Here is a 19,342-nt window from a genome sequence, read left to right as displayed (position 1 = left end):
ACAGTATATATATATAATAGTCAACATTTGAAGTGGATCAAAAAAGTTTATCAAAGTTATCCTAAGACAAGAACGGGTATTGTTCAAAATTCAATTATAACTTTGATGAAAGGTTTTGATCCACTTCAAATGTTGACTACTGTATATGCACAGTAACTTGTCTTGTCTGAATAAACTGATTCTCTAAAGTGAATTGGAGGGGATTCAGTGAAAAAACTTTTTTTTTCTTCTCTTGCTGTCTTTCTCAGAGGTCAAGTATTGTCAAAATAACTGCAAAGTACTCAAAATCATCTTTACACACAGTCTGAGAGTGGAGGATGCATTTTCTGTTGGACCATTGGAGTTTAGGGAACTTTTGTATCTGTATTAGGAGAGGTAATTGCATGTGCTTGGCCATGACATCAAGGTGATTAGCCTAAGGCAAGACCACAGGCCAGGAACACCCAAACACACAGACATCACGGACAGCCTTACTGTCAGTGTAAGGTGAACCTTCTTCATTATCTGTCCATCAGAAAAGAAGGAGAGGGGCAGAGAGGGAGAGAAACAGCGTGACAGAGACCATGTGGAGATAAATGCACGGTTAGTATTTTTTCATATAATTAGCAGGGATTTTCACGGGCAGATTTGGATCATGTGTGACGGAGTGTACGGTTTAACTTTGGCCTTGTTTACACTCTGTATTAAAGGGATAGTTCAGCCAAAAATGACAATTTTCTCATTGACTCTCCCTCATGTTGTTCCAAACCTGTATTCTGTTATTTATTTATTTTCATAGGAACACATTTGATGTTTAGTCTGCTTCAGAAGACTTGGAATTCATGTTTGAGGTATGACCTTGAGTAATTTATGAACAAAATGTGAAGTCTCTTCAAGTAATATTAACCACAGACCTTATTTTACTCTTAAATTAAAAAGCGCTTTTCTAAAATTTTGGAATTCCCACAGGAACCCATGGTGAATTAGCCTTCCGGGTTGGCCTACAAACTGACGTTATTTCTGAACAGCTCTATTGTGATTTTTTTTTCCCCCACTGAAATACTCTCTGATTTCCAGCTATGGTGGTTTAAAAGACATCTGCTCAAACTTCACCCATCACCCATCCCCGTCGCTACCCACGTCACCCTCCACCTGCCAGTCAGCAGCCGAGACGAGAGAGAGGTAAATAAAGAGGATAATGAAGAAAGCTAATCGGATTGATCAAATTTCCTGTCACTAATGAAAGGAAAGTGAGTCTGGTTTCTTCCCATGTCTGTGATAAAGATGATTAAGTGTGAACATCTGATAAACTTCAAGCTCCAGTGAAAGCACTGAGGGAAAGACGTGTGAGGGAAAGTTTCTAATTTTGTGGGTTATGCCTTATTAGAGCATTTTGAGGTGGTAGATTGTGTATTTTGTGTCTTAATATGAGTGTTTCGGAAGTGGTTAGATTTAGTTTTGTTCCAAAACTAGTGAGCTGCCTTGCTAGACAGCATTAAGGGTGTTTCCAACGTGAAGGCTTTTTCAGATAAAATGATCCAGACAGGCTTCATTTTGTCCCAATTTTAAGGCTGCATCGCATTTGTCCTTTTGTAGATATAGCAATCCCACAATTCATTGTCATTAGTTCAGGAGAAAATATCAATACAAATGTGATATGAATCTTTAAATTTAAATTCAGTTTCTGAATTTGAAGTGGAACTCGAAATTGAATGCAAAGAAGTACAACTACAATTAATTGAACATTAAGGAAATCATATAACTGGAAAAAGTGAAGTTTCAGATATACTCACAATACAGCAATTAAAGGGATAGTACACCCAAAAATGAAATTTCTGTCATTAATTACTCACCCCCAAACCCATAAGAACTAAACCTTTAAGAAATCATCTGATAGTAGCAATGTGGATGTTTGCACAATAAATTAGGCTCTCCAGTCAGTAAAGTCACGTTTATAGCACTTTATACAATAGATTGCTTTAAACCAAACAGCTTTACAGTATTAAACATGAAAAAACAGTGTCAATGTTGCTTTCAATTAGAATTACACTGCAATTTCTACTATTAAGCCACTCTCCAGTGTTTGTTTTCGCGCGATGACGTCTGACCTCGGCGAACTCAACAGATGAAATGAGCAGGAGAAGATTTCCACATCAAAAAGGGTGGAGCCCCAAAGCACACTTAACTATTACACAATCGCCATGGACCAATGGTAGTTTGAAGGTTTTTACCAGCCAGTGCGAACTTTTCCAGAAAGTTCTCTTTCGCAAGCTGTTTCGAACTCCAAATGAACGTTGTTTTGGCCTGATTTTGTTCAAAATGACGTCACACCAGTTCGTTCTTGGATTTCACTTGAAGTATTTTGGGGCCTTAACTTCGAATTAAGAATTTTTTGACGGTTTTTAAAAAAAGGTTTAAAAAGCTATACAATTTGAAGATTAAGGACATATTTGATTTGATAAAAATGTTATACAATTTGTGAATTGAAACAGAACCAATTCTTCAATTCTCAATTTTAAAGTAGCTACTTGTTGACCGTTGCAAGTGTAAATCCAGTGTAAATCTAAACCAGGGGTTAGTAAGGTTCCTGTCAGTTGAGATGCTTCATTTGTATGCAGTAGACAGCAAGACAGCTCACTAGGTTTCTGTACGGGATCTTTATTTCTGTAAATTAGCGGTCTTGGTTGATTTAGCTCATCTAATGCTAAAAACTGAAATTCCCCTCACTATTCACCTCGAGGAAGCGTCCTCATGTGTTTGGTGTGGTCCACCCAATTTCCATTGATTCAAGACCTTGAAGCTTGTCGCTGTTGGCTGTTAAGGCGAAAAGAAGCAATAGAAGACCACAAAGCTCTTTTCTCTGTATCAAAGGTGGCTTGTACACGGGACAGATTGCCAACCTACCTCAGCCAATGGATGAACAAATGATCCAGTGCTTTGTGGAAACTGGGCAGCTGTCCCTCTGTCATCCAGGTGGGCAGGCATTGAAGATCGGCTTGCTTTCTCATACACACATGCACATTTAATCTGTTCTTTCACATCTCTTGAAAAGAAATGCCACAAATAACCTTTTTCTTCTTGTAGGAGAGCCTTTCAAAAACATTTCAAAGAAGGTTTCATTATCTACATATTTTATTGTAAAGATTTTTGGACAAGAATTAAAGTATTAAGTGTTTCACGTATAACTTCATGATTTATTTTTGGGAGTCTGTAAGAAGCTTATTTTATATATATATATATATATATATATATATATACTGTATATATATATATATATATATATATATATATATATATATATATATATATATATATATATATATATATATAACACTGCTGTAAAGTACACAAGACAAGACAGTCAAATGTCTTCCTTCATAGGCTTTTAGGCAGAGCCTAAAACTAACTTTTTGCCACACCTGTCAATGGCCGGCGGTGACTTAAGAAAATTTACCGTCCATAAATATTTTTGCAATTGAAACTGGAAAAACAGGCAGGAATGAGACCAAATGTTTAGATACCAGCGTCAATTCTCTATTCTAGTTTCGATACCACAGCTAAAATGACTAATATAAATTATATTATATACAAATTACAAGCAAAAGCAAAAATAAATACAATTTAACAAAGAAACAATGTTTCCTTTGTTATTTGATGAACAATAAAAACATACAGCAGCAGGAATTTTAGGCTGCTGTCACTTTAATAGCGAATGAATGGATCTATATACTGATACTGTACATGTGCTTTCTCAGTTACTTTCTCAATCTCAACTGTTAACGCTCACTTAAGACATAACCGACTATGTTTACTAGCATACTGTGAATGTATTCACTCAATTGCAAGGAGGCATGAAAGAGAGCTCAGTTTTCTAGGCGCGCGCTTCGGTGTTACGAGTAGCGAAATGAGCTCCCTTTTGAGTCTTCTTGTCAAAGCTTTAACTTTCGTGACGATAAAGCGCTGGCCCATCAACTGTCCCGAGCTTCGTTCAAGTTCATTGAATTCATAATAATGTTTTGACACCATTTTATACACAATAAAAACGACACCATAATAATGACACTGTTTTATATAATCTCCTAAACCAATTTTTACTCGAGCCGAGGCTTTGAAACAACAAGCAGGTAAGATTATAAAACAATTTCAAGTCAAATCATTTTGTTCATTATTTAGTGAAAAGTTGTTATAATGAGCAGGACATGTACATTGCTATTAAAAGCTCCTGATGAACTTTTTGGTCTTCATTTTGCAATAGTGATTTATAGTGAATATACAATTCAGTCGCACCTGTTACAACACGGGCCTTCCAGCAGGGTCACGACTTCCTTTTGTGAACAGACGTGCAAATGTTCATAGTGCTTTTAGAGGCAGCATCTTACGTCTTTCCATACCGCACTAATGGATTTACACGAGAGATAGTGTACAATCTGCCTCTCCCATCAAAATCAGATCTGCGTGTCGTGTCCCAAAGCAGCCCTTGCCGTTTTGGTGTAATTGGATATCTGTGGTCCATAATGAAACAGCTGTAAAGCCGGAGAGCTCAGATAGGGTGAGTGTTTCCTCTCACAAAGAGAACTGCTGACTGGAGAAGCGCGGGCAGGTTGTGTCCCCATTGTAGGCTTTTTGATGCAATTTCCCCCAGCCAGTGGTAAAACACGTTCTAAAGAACTTTTAATTAAACTTCCAATTAGGGAGAATCTGATAAAGGTCCGTGCTCTCTCCGTCAAACATGATGTCATCTTTTTAGGACCCTTGAATGCCTGTTCTTCATACTGTGTGTTTTGGTGCAGGAAGTTCTATGTTATGGTTTAAAAAAAAATATAATTATCCTAACCCCAAGTATGGAGCGTAACTATGAATTATACTTCAAAATGTGTTAGTTGTTGTGGAGAGGCGTATTACTTTTCTATTTGAATCACATTTACAAGGAGGAAACATATGATACATTATACCACAGACACTTGGAGGGGGAACTCCCCCCCCCCCCCACCCACCCACCCACCTGGGCCAATAAATAACTAGAAATACTAGCATTCATAGAAAAGCACCACTAACATTTCCTTCATAAAATGCAGTTTTGTTACAGTTTCCTGTCTGTCTTGTAAAGACCTTTACATGGACTCAAAACAATGGTTGTCGACATGACCTTGTCGAAATATTATCCTGTAATTCTAGAAGAGGCCTCTATAGCCTCAGGGTATGGCTGCACTTTTCAGATCCACACTAAGTAAAAATGTCCTGAAAGGAACTAAGACATAAGTGGACAGTGAAATATTTTCTGTGACAGTTCTGTGTGTTTCATTCCTTTTGGATTCTGTTAAGTGCTTGCAAGGTTGTGTGTTGAAATTCCTCAAACACAGTTTTTTTTATTCTAATTTAATTAATTCAGCTCTACATACTCAATTCACACTTTGTTTTGCAGATATTTTCACCCTTAGGTGAACTATCTATATTAGTTTTTTTTTTATATAGAAACTTATTAAAATTGAAAATTTCCCTTTCACTTTGGCCCTGTCCCAAATTGAACACTGATAGAGGTGTTCCTCTGAGTCGACGCTTTGTTGCATGGACTGTTCGATAAGGAGACGTGAGCACCCTTCTCAAACCTAAAATGACAAACAGGACACCCTGCAGTTTCTGTGTAGTTCATGGTTGTATGTGAATGAAAAGGCCATGAGACCACAAATCCACATCAAGTGTGTGATTTAGAACAGGGCCTTGATGTCATTATGATTTGCATTTGTGATTGCAATTGTGATTGGTCTTTCTTCTTGCACCTATTTGCATACTGATTTGATTGGTCAGTTCTCAGTATTTCTGTACTTCTAGCAGCTCTTTTTTCTGATGTCTTCTGATATATACATCGGTCAAAAGTTTGGAAACATTTCTATTTGTAATGTTTTTGAAAAAAGTCTCTTATGCTGATCAAGCCTGCATTTATTTGATGCAAAAAAAATAAAATAATAATCTTTGTAATTCTTACTTTTTTCCCATAGAATTATGAGAGAAAAAAACTGACAAAGAAGTCTCTAAAAAAAAGATTTTTATTCCGTAGCAGAAATAAGCTTCTGTAATATTGATCACCTTAATGTCACAATTGAAGAAGGCTGACACAAGGATGGAATCAACAAGACTTGAATGAAGATACTTCAGAGGATAACAACTCAGGAACGTATAAGACAACGTAAAGAATCCACACAGGAAACTTAACTTGATAATCAGTCTTTGTGTCCATCTTGCCGGTCTCCAGGACAGATGATGAAGAGGAAGAGGAGGACAGACGAGGCAGGTTGGCAGGTAGTGAGGTGAGTCACTGTAGGTATGAGCGACGAGACCAGACAACGGTGTGAGCGTGAGAGTGGTTTAAATGGCAGTTCTTGTTGGTGACAGCAGGTACAGATGGTCAGTATTCCGGGGAAAGGGAACGAGTGGGAGGAGCTGAGGAGTCTGGCGCTGAGGGATTGGATGGAGTCCTGACACTTAAGGGCCGGTTGAGACATGTTTTTTCCATTCCACTGCACTACTTTTCCATTGTTTTTCTAAGTAAGCACGCACCAGATGGACGTGTTTGACCGCTGCGCTCGCATCTTTTGCGGAGTCTCGTGCACGACACGTCATTCTAAAAAAGCGGCGCTCAGGTTAAAAGAAGTTCGACTTTTAAAAAATGCGGCATGACAACTTGCATTTTATCTCTATTCCACTACCCGCATCGCATGTTTTTCAAAGCAAAAATGAGTGTTCTTTGTCATGACAACAGCAACGTCTCTAACGTGGCATTTCATTTATGCAGAAACCAAAGTCTACAACCTATAATTCTTTTGGTGTCTCGCAAAGCACTGGTATTTCCTTCAGGAAATGCAAATCTTGAGCTTTTTACCTCTCGCGAAGCACATCTGCGACTGCACTGCATATTTTGTGAAGCATCTTAGCATGTGCACATCAAGAAGGAAAGCTAATGGGGGGGGGGGGGGGGATATTTTCGTTTTATGAAAGCCATCTGTTTGCATGGGAGGCAAAGCAATGAGATGTGTCCCTTGAGCCTTGGGGTCCATTGCTACGCTGTCAGGGAGTTTTGAGACAGTTTGCGGAGTTAGAGGGGGTCCCTGGAGGTATGACCATTGTGGGCATTACATAGTAGAGAGTAGGTCTGAGCCCTCACTGCTAATTGAGCTAATTAAACCTTCTCAGAGGGGGTCCTAATGAGGCGCTAACGAGGGTTCTCTAATTACATATTTACTCATTTATCCATGCAGTGACTAGAGCTCACTCTCGCTCTCATCAAACTGTTTGATTTTTCTCAGGGAACGCAAAGATTTGTACTGTACGGGAGACCAGAGACTATTGCATTTTTTTCTTTTCTTTTCTTTTCTTTTTTTTCATAGAAATGTGGGTCACACTTTAATTTAGGGTCCAATTCTCACTATTAACTAATTACTAAGACTCCTAAACTCATAATAATGGCATATTGATTGTTAATAAGGTAGTTGTTAAGTTTAGGATTAAGGGATGTAGAAGGGATGTAAGTACTAATAGCATACATAGCCAATGTCCAAGTAATATGCATGCTAATAAGCAAATAGTTAATAGTGAGAATTAAAAAATACTGTATGCTAAAAGTAATGTTTAATAGTCTTATTTATATTAATGAAGAATAAGAGAAAATAAGAAAATATTTAGAATTGTATACATAATCAAAAATAATTGGTTTAAAGCAAAAGTCTAAGTGGTATCTACATTTATAATTTATTAAAACACGTTAAATAATTTATAAACTATATTGATTATCTTAAGTCTTCAACTAGATAAAAGTCGACATGAAATTAAAATTCAACCCATCTATTTTCTGAATGCATGTTATAGATCTCAATTTGAAGGAATTATTCCAATGGACAATCAATAAACCGATGCTTCTCTTGCTATTTCCATTTCATCTTGAAATTAAAGAAATAATGTTAATTTATGTATTTTAAAGATTCAATCTTTCAATTCCACCATACAATTTATATATAAATACAATTTACGTAACCAGTTACAGTCTGGTTCGCCAGGTTAGAATCGTACAATTTTACAAGAAACAATCATAAAGGACAGAAAATATTGCATGATGTGCGTGCGCGCCCACATTTTGTTTTGTTACTCTTGTTTTTAATTGAAGAAATGTTACAATTGACCCTGCGGTCTCTTTTAACTCTTTCCCCATTGACAGAAATGTTCGTAATTTGTGAGACAACGCTTCCCCAAAAACAATTTACGGAATTTTCCTGCTTTCCGTGTTTTCACAGTTATACGGTAGGGGGCGCTATGACACATCTTCTGAAAGTGTACTGAATCTTCCGACCAAAAGATATGTTAAGAAGAAGAAGCAGAAACAAGCGATAGCATAGCAGATGCATATGTAAAATAACGCGATCATCAACATTAAACAGAAAAAAAATCTAAACTGTTAATGTTACAAACGTTATCAAATGAAATGTCGAACCAGGACGTGTTACAAGAGTGTGAAGCTTTACGGGTGTTGATGGACTTGATCTACTCCATCTATGTTTTGATCATCATTCTGAATGCAATCTGGATGTAGTCTTAGCTTTTTGCTTAAAATTTTGACCCACATTCAAGTGTTGATAAAAAAATTATGCATTACAGTTTTTCTGAATTGCTAAAACACTAAATCCCATTCTCTGAACCAAATTATCAATAGCCTAAACCAATTTGTCGAACAAATCACTCTTTCTGTAAAACATTAAAAAAGTAAAACATTGTTTGCAAGTCTCATGCACTCCTTTTTTCAAAACTCAACACATTTTCACTCACTAAACACATTTCACACTGTGATACACTTATGTTTTAAAATGCTAAACACAGGCGGGCAAAAGTTAAACAATTACAACACAGTTGTCATCGTTTACACACAATGACACAAAATTGTTCACACTTATTTATAATGATGTGACCAAACCAACTACATAATACAAGTCAATTCAGAGTGCCAAAATTGACTCAAAATTTTGGACTGAATCTTGATACCAATAATGGATGGAAACAATATAAAAGGGGGAGGAGGAAGAGTATGTGTGTAAGAGGTGGCGAACAAGCAGGAAGAGGACGAGGACGAGAAAGAGCCAACCTTGTATCCTTTTTGGCGTTTGCAGTTGGGTCACTGCATTTTCACAGTATGCAAGTGCTTAAAGGGATAGTTCACTTTAAAATGAAAATTCATCATTTACTCACCCTCAAGTTGTTTCAAACCTGTATTCATTTCTTTCTTCTGCTGAACACAAAGGAAGATATTTTGAAGACTGTTGGTAACCAAACAGTTAACTGGTCCCATTGACTTCCATAGTATTTGTTTTTCCTACTATGGAAGTCAATGGGACCAGTTAACTGTTTGGTTACTGACATACTTCAAAATATCTTGTGTATGTGTTGGTTGCTTAAAAGCAGAGGCTCTGTTCTTTGTGAAAAATTATCCAAAATGCTTTGGTGGCTGAAAACTTTTTTTTTTTAAACCGCTGTCAGGGAAAATTGGGGAGTTAATTCTTGGCATGATATTGAGTTGCTTTTCTCTGTTTCTAAGAAAACCTTTTCTTTAGCTATTGTTGTTTAAAGAGTGAGATTGATGGAGTGTTCATTCAGTTATGACAATGAACATACAGTTTGTTACTTAGGATACTGGCTCTTTATTTGCCAGAAAGCAAGAGAGAGAGAGAGAGAGCGAGAGAAGGCGTAAGACTGACAAACATACGCTCCCACAGCAATGTGGGATGCAGGTGACAGAGGAATGAGACTCTGATAAGACAATGACACATCTCACTAATACATCCAGGTACTGTGAGAGGAGGCTGCGTGTTCTCAATGATGCAGAATTCATCAAGAATACAAAGCAGCGAGTGTGTGTGTACAGTAAATCGCTTCAGTGCTTCCCAATAATGCTGGAATGTGTGCGTGCCATGGGATTAGAGTGGGATGTATGCCTCCATGCTGTGTTTTAATACATAACAGCAAGCTGTGTTCTATTAAAGTTACTTGTTTCCAGATAATGCTGTATTGTCCTATGATTGAAGCGGTTTATTATTATTTATTTTAAGTAAATGTTCACATTTTCTGTAGGAAGCTTGAGAAGTTTTGGGCAGAAGTCGCCACCACGATGCGAGTGTATTGTGGGTGGTTGCCAAGGGCTTTGCTGTGCAGTTTCTAATGTTGTTCTGAGTGGTTGTAGTTTTCATTGTCTTCCAAGTAGAAAATCAGTAATAGTACACTTTTAAAAGCACAAATACACGTGTGAATAAACCAATATGAGGCTCAGAAGAAGTGAGAGGCAAATTTCTTACAGCACAACTAATGTATGTGTTTGTCTGTTTGCATATATTTGACAGAAACAAACACACACCAGATGGTGAATTTCAAATCAAGATAATTATAAAACATTGCCATTGCAACAGAACTTAATCATATTCTCTCTTCTCATCCTCAAATGTGTGCTTCGTTGATGATCCATTGGCATCTTCCTTTCAATTTTCCTTCGTTTTAATGTCAGCCCTATTCAATCAATGCCGCTAATAACACAAAGGGCCCGGAGCCTGCGAAGATAGAAGCTTTACTTTGATAGCCAATTAGGACAAGCTTTCTTTCTTCAATCCGTTTGTCATAAGGCTCCATGAGTCAAATAAATATCCAAGGTTGCCTGACACAATTAAAACCAGGAGACATGGCATAACGAGTCTAGAGACTTCACAAGAAAAGTGGCGTTTGTTGTTGTTGTGGTTGTTGTAGGAAAAGCCTTGTTTAGCAGAGAGATAGTTTATATTAGTATAGCGGAACGTTAATAACAATCCGTAAATGAATGTAATTCTTTGGATAGCGGATTTGCTGAGCTGTCTCATTATGCCTTGGCCATGGTTTTCTCGTCATTTTGCATTTTTCTAGTGATCAGGCAGTGTTTAGCCTTTTATTGAGGCCTTTCCAACCACAATATGAAAGAAAATGAACATCAATTTCATTGTATACATAATGTTATTGATTCATATTATGCACATCCCACGAGACTATATCAATGAGCAGCTTAATAGCGCGGCAGCCTTTGATGTAACGATATCCGAACCTTCCAGGAAACCAATGGCAGGGTCTATCAAATGAAAGTCTGCGTAATGAGATTTCTTATTAATGAGGGTGAAATACAGTGAGGTCTGGCTGGAATGAAAGCAGCATCAGGGGACCAAAGTGATCCCACAAGTCAACTATACTATGGTAATGAGGTTTTGGAGAAACCACAGTGTTTAGAGGGACAAAGGAGCTCTTGATGCATTAGGAGCAGGTATACTCTTGACAATAGATTCATTGCTTCACTGATATCTTCCATCAATGCAACAGAGCTTTCTGTAATCAATTACGATTAGCTTTGTGTTGTATTGCCAAAAATGCTGAGAAGGCTCCATTCATGGGGCCATTTATATTTTATTCGTTCAAATATAAATGTGGCCTGTTAATGTGAATCTCCAGGTCAGGCGGGGGAAATTTGTTGAATCGAATGTTGCTTTTGTTGAACTTCTTCATTTTATGCTGAATGTAACACAATTCAGTATACAGCCATCCTTGAGATTTCATGACGAATATAACAATGACTCAGGCCCACACACATTCTGTTCTCTCACATTCTCTCACCTCTAAAGTTTGCCTTGACCATGCTCTTACAGTTTCTTATCATGAGGAGGTGGTCATCTGGGGTCTCATGTAAAAAAAAATTTTGCGTAGATTTCATCCTAAAAGTGTGCGTACGCACAAAGGTTTCATATTTATAAAAAAAATTGTATAAGAAACTGCTTAATGTTGGCTTTATGAATCACAATTATTTAAATGCTGTGCGCAAAAGTTTGCCTCCGTCTCCTCCCCGAAATAACCATATATGAAGCTTAAGACACTTTTAAAAAATATATATATGCTGTATACACAATGTAAGATTTTTGGATAAAAATATTCAAAAACCACTTAGAACAATGTTGTATATTTTGTTGATTTGTGTACTTACCGTATCCGAAATGTTTCTAAGAATGTTTAAATCCAGAGAAATAAGCAAATTTATCCTGGAAACGGGCCGTGTCTGTGCGTCGCCTATCAATGACATCATACTCGCGTTACCCTCGGTTTTCGGTTTTATTTTGTAGAAACCATGGAAACACCAAATATGCTTTAATATATTATGTGTTTTATTATACAGGTGAGCAACTGCTTGGATACAGTCGTCGACAGAAAATGAATCATTGTTATATAGCTCGACACAGTTAGTCTTTTTGTTTAAATCTCGTTTTCTTGTTTTACCGCGAATACCATATTTACCGTGCCTAATATTGTTCTAGCTCACTGCAGTGTGCAACAATAGTAGCCGCCGAGCGAACGGACAGAGTAGCATTATAACTTTCATCACACTCAAATGTATCTAATATGATAAACAGCGCTGCGTTACCCCACATACACATGACCGGAAGAAGCGGAAGCGTGTGCAGCATAATAAAAGCTCCACTGCTCTTGAGCCGTGTGTCGTGCTTGTCTCTCATTAGCAATCGCTCCAGCGGCCTCGTTCCGCTCCATGGCTTTCGTAACGTTAATAAATCTTTAATACATTACCGGTCATCCATGAATATGATTTCTGCCCGAGTCCCGTCGTATTCTCCACCGGATGTAGAGGTGAAGACAACAACTCCCATGATTCAGCAAAATCAAGGCGTCATCAAGCTACGTATTTGTTTTGAAAAAGCAACCTCTAGTGGCGAAAAATTACATAGTGTGCCTTTAAATGACCAGTAATTTTCAACAGATCTGTTGGGTAAAATAATAGACGATCAATAACGCAAAGGGAAAACAAGAAGCTTCTCCGACTGTGAGATGGAGGTACTGAGACAGAGGCATGAAAAAGGATTCTGTTTGGTGTGCTCTCTGCTGGAATTTCAAATGATAGAAGAACTGTGGAGTGGGTACAGGTAACGGCAGCAGTCAATGCTGCCACCTCGGTGTCCCGCACGGTCAAAGAAAAAAATCAGTGGTAGAGGGGGATTTTTCCGTGAGGGTCTCTCCAATACAGGCCGTAATTCAGAACATAATTCCAAGAGGCCCTCAAATGTTACTAGAGTGTCAAATTGCAGAGCTCCTTTAAACATATCCACGTTGCTATGATCAGATTCTTATGCTTTATAAAATAAAATAAAAAGCTTGCCGTTTTCTTATTTTGTTGTGTGATTATTTTGTCATTGAGAGGAAAGCGCGCAGCACATATTATTCATCTAAACGTCGAGATGTTTGCTAATTTTGCTAGTTTGCTTAGCAATTTGCTAAGTTTGCTAATACGCTGCTCACGTATTCCAAACTTCTTTTCACCCCTAAGCAAAGAACGGAAAAAAACTTTGCTCTAAATATATCGGGGCATTAAATGAAAAGCGGATTTAATCATTCTGTCCACTTTATTGCTTGGCCATTTGGTGTTGCTAAATCACACACACCACTTAAAGAGTGCCTTTGCGGTACAGAGATATTTACGGTACGTTTTTTTATTTTTATGAATCACTCTCCTGGCCTCGAGAGACACAGCCACTGAGTAGACTGCATTCTCGAGTATCCTGTTCAGAGCAGGACGAATAGAACCAGAAGAGTTACACATTTCTATGCCCATTTGGTGCGTACACGACGTTTATACATCAAGCCACTGTGCCCGGTTGCATAAAGCACCTTTATTGTATCTGTCAAGGCAACAGCAGTGCAAGCATCAATGAGAGAGCATCAGGGTTAAGGCTTTGAATTATAGACATTGATATAGGAATTTTAGCAGTCAATGAGTTCTGTAGTGAGTTTAAAAGAAACCTAAAGCTATTAAGAGTGGATAAATAACTAGATAAATAGAACTAAAGGCTCAGGCTGTTGAGATATAAGTCATATACTGTAAGTCAAGGGCTGTTAGTTTTTCACAAGTACTACTGACACATCAAACCGCTCTTGTTTAGAGAACTTGCTTTATACTGTGAAATTCTAAGACCTTGAATATTCTTTCAAAAAAATATTTCCTTTCAAACATTCATGAAATTAATAATTGAATCAAATTATGTGGAAAGATTAAACAAACGCTGTTTCAAAATCATTTACAACTTTGAATTGAAAAACAAGAGTTTGGTTGAAATCAACGCATCAGGCATGTGGTTGTCTTCAATGAGAAGGCAACAGTTGTGTATGATTATATTAGCAAAATATTTAAACTAAGTCACATGAAAATGTCATCACGATTATGTTTTTGATTTGTGTCAAATTATTTCTTCACAAAAACAGTAAAAAGCATTTTGTCTTATTTGTTGCAATTATAGTGTTCAGTGTTCTTTTTAACTAAAACTGTTAAAACATGTTTTGAAATAAAGCTGGAATAAAATGTAAATATTAGATGGGAAAACTTAAAAAACAAATGAAAATTATATATATATATATGTGTGTATGTATATAATATCATTATATAATATCTAAATAACACTGGTGTTCAGCTGTTATTATTAATAATCTTTTCAGATCATTAGAAACAGAGTTGTCATTTCCGAGGAATTAAAATTTCTTGTCAGTTTGGACGTGACTGACAGTGATGCCCATGTTTATCAGTTTGACCTATTCAGATTTGTTGTGAACATGTTTTATTGCATTTACAGCGTAATTAGCCAATCATAGTGATGAAGAGAACATGATACAGTAGGTGGGCACTTCCTCTTCTTATGTGACATTTCACTTGTATTCCATCCCTGTCTTTCTGTGTTATAGGACCTCAGTGAGATGGAAACTGTCTGCTGGCTTTGCTGTTGGACTATGAGTTTTGCAATATTTGTTTTATTTTATTTCCTCATCCAATTATCTATCGATCTGTCTGTCTGTCTACCTTTTTTTGAAGGAGGCACTGCTTTTTGCCTCATCAGAGAGAGCTTCTTTGGTTGAAATGCTTAGTCTTGTTCCAATAAACAAAGGAGGCGGAAAATGAACAAAACCTTCTGTATTTTTAGCCTCTAGTTGAACTTGAACTTAAAACATGCTAATCGTGGCCTTCATGCGAAATGCAAGTCTCTTTAAACCAAGTATACCCAGAATCTCTTCCAGCTCTCCGGTGACATTTAACCATTTCCCCATTGCCACTTGGACAATTACATCAATTGTAACAATTAGCCCGGTCTAGATTGTGTTACGGCTAAGTGCCATTTAGCCAAACAATGCATTCGAGTCAAATCAATGGCCGAAGAGAAATCGCATCGATCTCCGGTGCGCAATGAGAAAATGTCTCATCTCGCAAAAACACCATTGTGTTTAATAGTGGTCAGGTTAGCCTCCGCGGACGCCGGCTTGGTGCATGCTGGCGTGGCACTAATTCGGTCCCTTTCTTCCCTACAGAGATGAATAGATTGAGTCTTTCATTAGATAAATGGTGCCCAGAGAGTTTTAATGAGGGAGGACAACTGCAACTATCTGTCTAGTGACCTATTATCATCTGTTATTGCGCAGAAATCTCATTTGACTGGATTTTTAATTAAACAGCCGCTAAGTAAAAGGGCACGTGTATTCTGCGGCACAAGTCAGGGCACCCACCGGTAATCAGAGATTGCAGGTAACTTTTAATCATTCCTGGGTGCCTTATGGGAGTCGGGATGAAATGTTATATATATATAGGACACGTATTAAGCCAGACTTAGTACAAAAAAAATCCAAAAATCTACCTTTGAGTACAAAAGGAGGCATTTTATAAATGTATTCCCTTTGTTTAACATGGTTCAGTAGGTAATTCGGGTTATGTGTTGCTGTACTCAAATGTGACCACACTCGCTGGTGCACCTTTAGTTCGGTCAACTTTAGATTTATTTGCATGAAAAAAAAGTATTAATTAGTCAAATATCCTTCTGAGAGCACTCCGGCGATGATGCTTGTGATCTCAAGGTAGCATTGTCTCTCAGAGTCGGGTTATTTGCTGGTTAATGTAAGCTTCAGTCGGACTCGCGAGGCCCCGGGGAGCCCTATCCCTCCAAACTGACACCAAAGTCAAATTTTCTGCTTGCTTTTTAGCTGTCTGCACCACAGGTCTCCTGCTGTTTGCAATCAGGAGCTCGCAAAAGCCCAGAAAGGCTTTGATCTGTGTGATGTCTCTCTCTTTCTGTACTGTGCTGTTCACCAGCTTTCTCTCCTCCTGTCCTTCAGTGTGGCCCAGGGATGTACGCCGTTCAGAGAATGCCTTTTAATTTCCAATTAAATCCCGACGTACATTTCGTTTTGACTTTTAGTTGAACTGACTATAAATGCGGATAAATGCGGAATTGTAAGCCGAACTTGAATTTAAGGAAGTCAAAGAATGGAATAAAATTCTAAGAATTTCATATAATTCATAGCTGCATATGTTACATTTGTAGTAATAATAATAATAAATGACATTATCAGTAAGGATTACCCAAAAACATGTTAACATAGAAACAAAGTATAGGGAATTTACAGAAATATTGGACTATGTTACTAATCAGTGTGACACACACACACGCACGCATGCACACACACACAATACCATTCAAATGTTTGGGATCTGTAAGATTATTTTGGTGTTTTGGATGAATCTTATGCTCACCAAGGCTGCTTTTATTTTATCAAAATTGTATTTGTTCTATTTTATTATATTTTAATATGTAATTTATTTTTCAGCATCATTACTCCAGTCTTCAGTGTCACATGGTCCTTCAGAAATCATTATAATATATGCTGATTTGCTGCTCATTAATAATAAAAAATTTAGCGACATGAGGATTTGTAAATAATGACAGATTTAAATTTAAAATTCAGTCAAACACATTGTTTTTAGGAGGCTAATGTGTCCCTCTCTTGTCCATGATATGACAGGTTCAACTGAATTGGGTTAGATGGACATTCACGGCTAATAGCCAGTTTGCTTGGCATTATGTTGTTATTCCTGTCACATTTCAGTTCATTATTTAACTTAAACTGCCCAGAATCGTGCAGTCACCCAGCACTTTCATTATGTTTTTAATGGCCTGCAACTATTTCAGCGATTCACCCTTTTTGTAGAATCATTTTCATATTTAGCTTGAGTTACTCCACGAAGCTCTGACTGCCTGTTGTCTTCCTCCCCTTCACCAGTATTTTGTTTTACATTTTCCCCCTATTCTCTCTCTATATTTTTTTTTCATATGCAGCAGTTCAAAGTTTAGTATTTCAAAGCAGCTTCCTTTTGAAGGGAAGAGAATCTTTGAATTATGCATTGGCTGTTTAGAGCGAGCTAAAGTAGACTGGCTCCAACCAGGGGGAAACTGAGGCTTCAAAAATCAGGCGGTTAATGAAAAGAACCACGTTCTCTCTCTCTTTCTCTCTCTCTCTTCCGTCTCTCGCCTTCCTTCGAGCTTAACTAGGCTGGGGGGTTGCTGCATCTTTCCTCTCATCACTTGCTCTTCCAGGCAGCTCCGGAGGAGCTTGAGTGTGTTTGTCACACTTTCCACCCTAGCACTGAACCTAGGGCATGTGTGCATGTATTTAAATGTATTGTGCTTTCTCACCTGTGAGTGTGCATCCACATTGGGGAAGTAACTAACTTAGGACCTGTTTACACCTGGTATTAAGATGTTTTGGTCGATCGGATCAAAAGTAGACGAGGGAATCCGTTTACACCCGGTGTTTTACTCTGTATCTTTTGCCCACTTTCAACCACTTCTGTCCCGATAGCTTCGAGGGGAGGGTCTACGGCGGGTAAATGTATGGGCTTTTTCAAATCTTTCGATCTAATAGACTAAATAAGCGCAATTTACACATGAGCGTGACCCGGAGACAGCGGAAAAACATACGGAGAGCAGCAGCTTTCATTTCTGCTCTGACAGCCGCAAGACCAGCCGAACGCTGTGAGTGTGTGTTAGAAATGATGAGAGAACATTGTGCTTGTTACGTTTTTCGTCTTAAAACCAAACTTGGGTTTTCTGCATCGACTTAAAACCAAACTTGGGTTTTCTGCCTACAACGTTTAAATCCCGGCTGGCCAGTGCGCTTCCCATAATATTATGGGAAGCGCACTGGCCAGACGGGATTTCAACTTTAAGTGTTAGGTGAGTAGACAGAGAGTATGCGGTCTTTTGTTTCTGTTCGAACACATTCAACCACATGAGCGTTTTTACACTACGAAAGCAATCCGGTCGAATGTGTTTTCGACTACCTCTGCAAGTGGTGGAAGTGGACAAGCTTAAAACATTTTAGACCCCATTTACACCTGTATTTAGCGTTGTCCACTTGTGATTCGATCGACCAAAACACATCTTAATAGCAGGTGTAAGTCGGGCATTAAATTAGCCATGCTAATTTAAATTAATATTTCAGTACACTGAAAACAAAAAGGTCTTTGTTACAATTTTCATTCAGATATTGAAAGTAAATTTCCGAAATAATTAGAAAAAAACCAACAAGTAACGCATTTAAGTATATGTGAAATTTTTTAGCAAGACTAAAATAGTATTTTCTTGTAAAACATACTCCAATAATCATATTACAACATTGAAAAATCCTTTTTACAGTTGTTTGGCTGTTTACACAGTTGTTGTTTTTCAGTAACAGCCTATTTGTGTTCATTAAGTAGCAGTGTTTTGATACAAAACATTACATCACATTTTTTCAATGGTTTGATTTTCTTTAATATGTTGGACATTTTAATTTGTTGAATTGGCTTGATTATATATATATATTACTGATTCAAGTCTCAGAGGAAGTTCTTGAAGTGTCTGGTGGCATTTTGTATCTTTTTTATTTATTTATAGCCATTCATTTATTTATTTATTTTTAGCCAAAATTTGTTTATTACAAATGTTTTTGTCACAGAAAATCTCACACCAACACACAACACAATGCAAAATAAATGAATAATTCTGCTAAGATTTTACGGCCAGCACATGATTCGTGTTCGGAGCAAACGGAGCGCAAATTTAGATTCAAATATGAATTTTCATGCCTCATAAATGCACATTCTACCTCTGACCTGTTAACACTTGCGACTGCACATTTGCTTATCTAATATTTAAACGGTCTTTTTCTAAACATTTCTGTGAACAAACAAGTTTATATTTTATTATATATATAAAATATTTTAGACTTTTTCTATCATTTGTCTATAACACATTTTTGCCTCACAATGTATACAAGAAATTAGCATACAAAAATAAATATGATTTTATCTGAATTTAAGACATTCAAAAAAAAATTGTCAGATGACCTCAAATAGAAGTGTGTCAATGATTCAGCCCATGTCATCAGAATCTCACTCCAGTCAGACAACTCTGACTGAATAGCTCTGGTTATATATTTTAAACTACATTGCTGCTTTAGCTTC

At 37.4% G+C, this 19,342-nt stretch overlaps 1 long non-coding RNA gene across 1 annotated transcript; it reads left to right on the top strand.

Annotated features, from left to right (window-relative positions):
* Nucleotides 1–249: 249 nt before the first annotated feature.
* Nucleotides 250–1,841, top strand: LOC306985908. Its single transcript, XR_013794892.1, has 3 exons — nucleotides 250–582; nucleotides 779–830; nucleotides 1,057–1,841. It is a non-coding gene; the product is annotated as an uncharacterized lncRNA (long non-coding RNA).
* The last annotated feature ends 17,501 nt before the right edge of the window (nucleotides 1,842–19,342 follow it).

The sequence above is a fragment of the Phoxinus phoxinus genome, assembly GCF_949152265.1.
Source record: "Phoxinus phoxinus genome assembly, chromosome: 18".
Taxonomy (NCBI): domain Eukaryota; kingdom Metazoa; phylum Chordata; class Actinopteri; order Cypriniformes; family Leuciscidae; genus Phoxinus; species Phoxinus phoxinus.
Note: the sequence above shows the minus strand (reverse complement) of the source record. Positions and strands in the feature narration are given on the sequence as shown.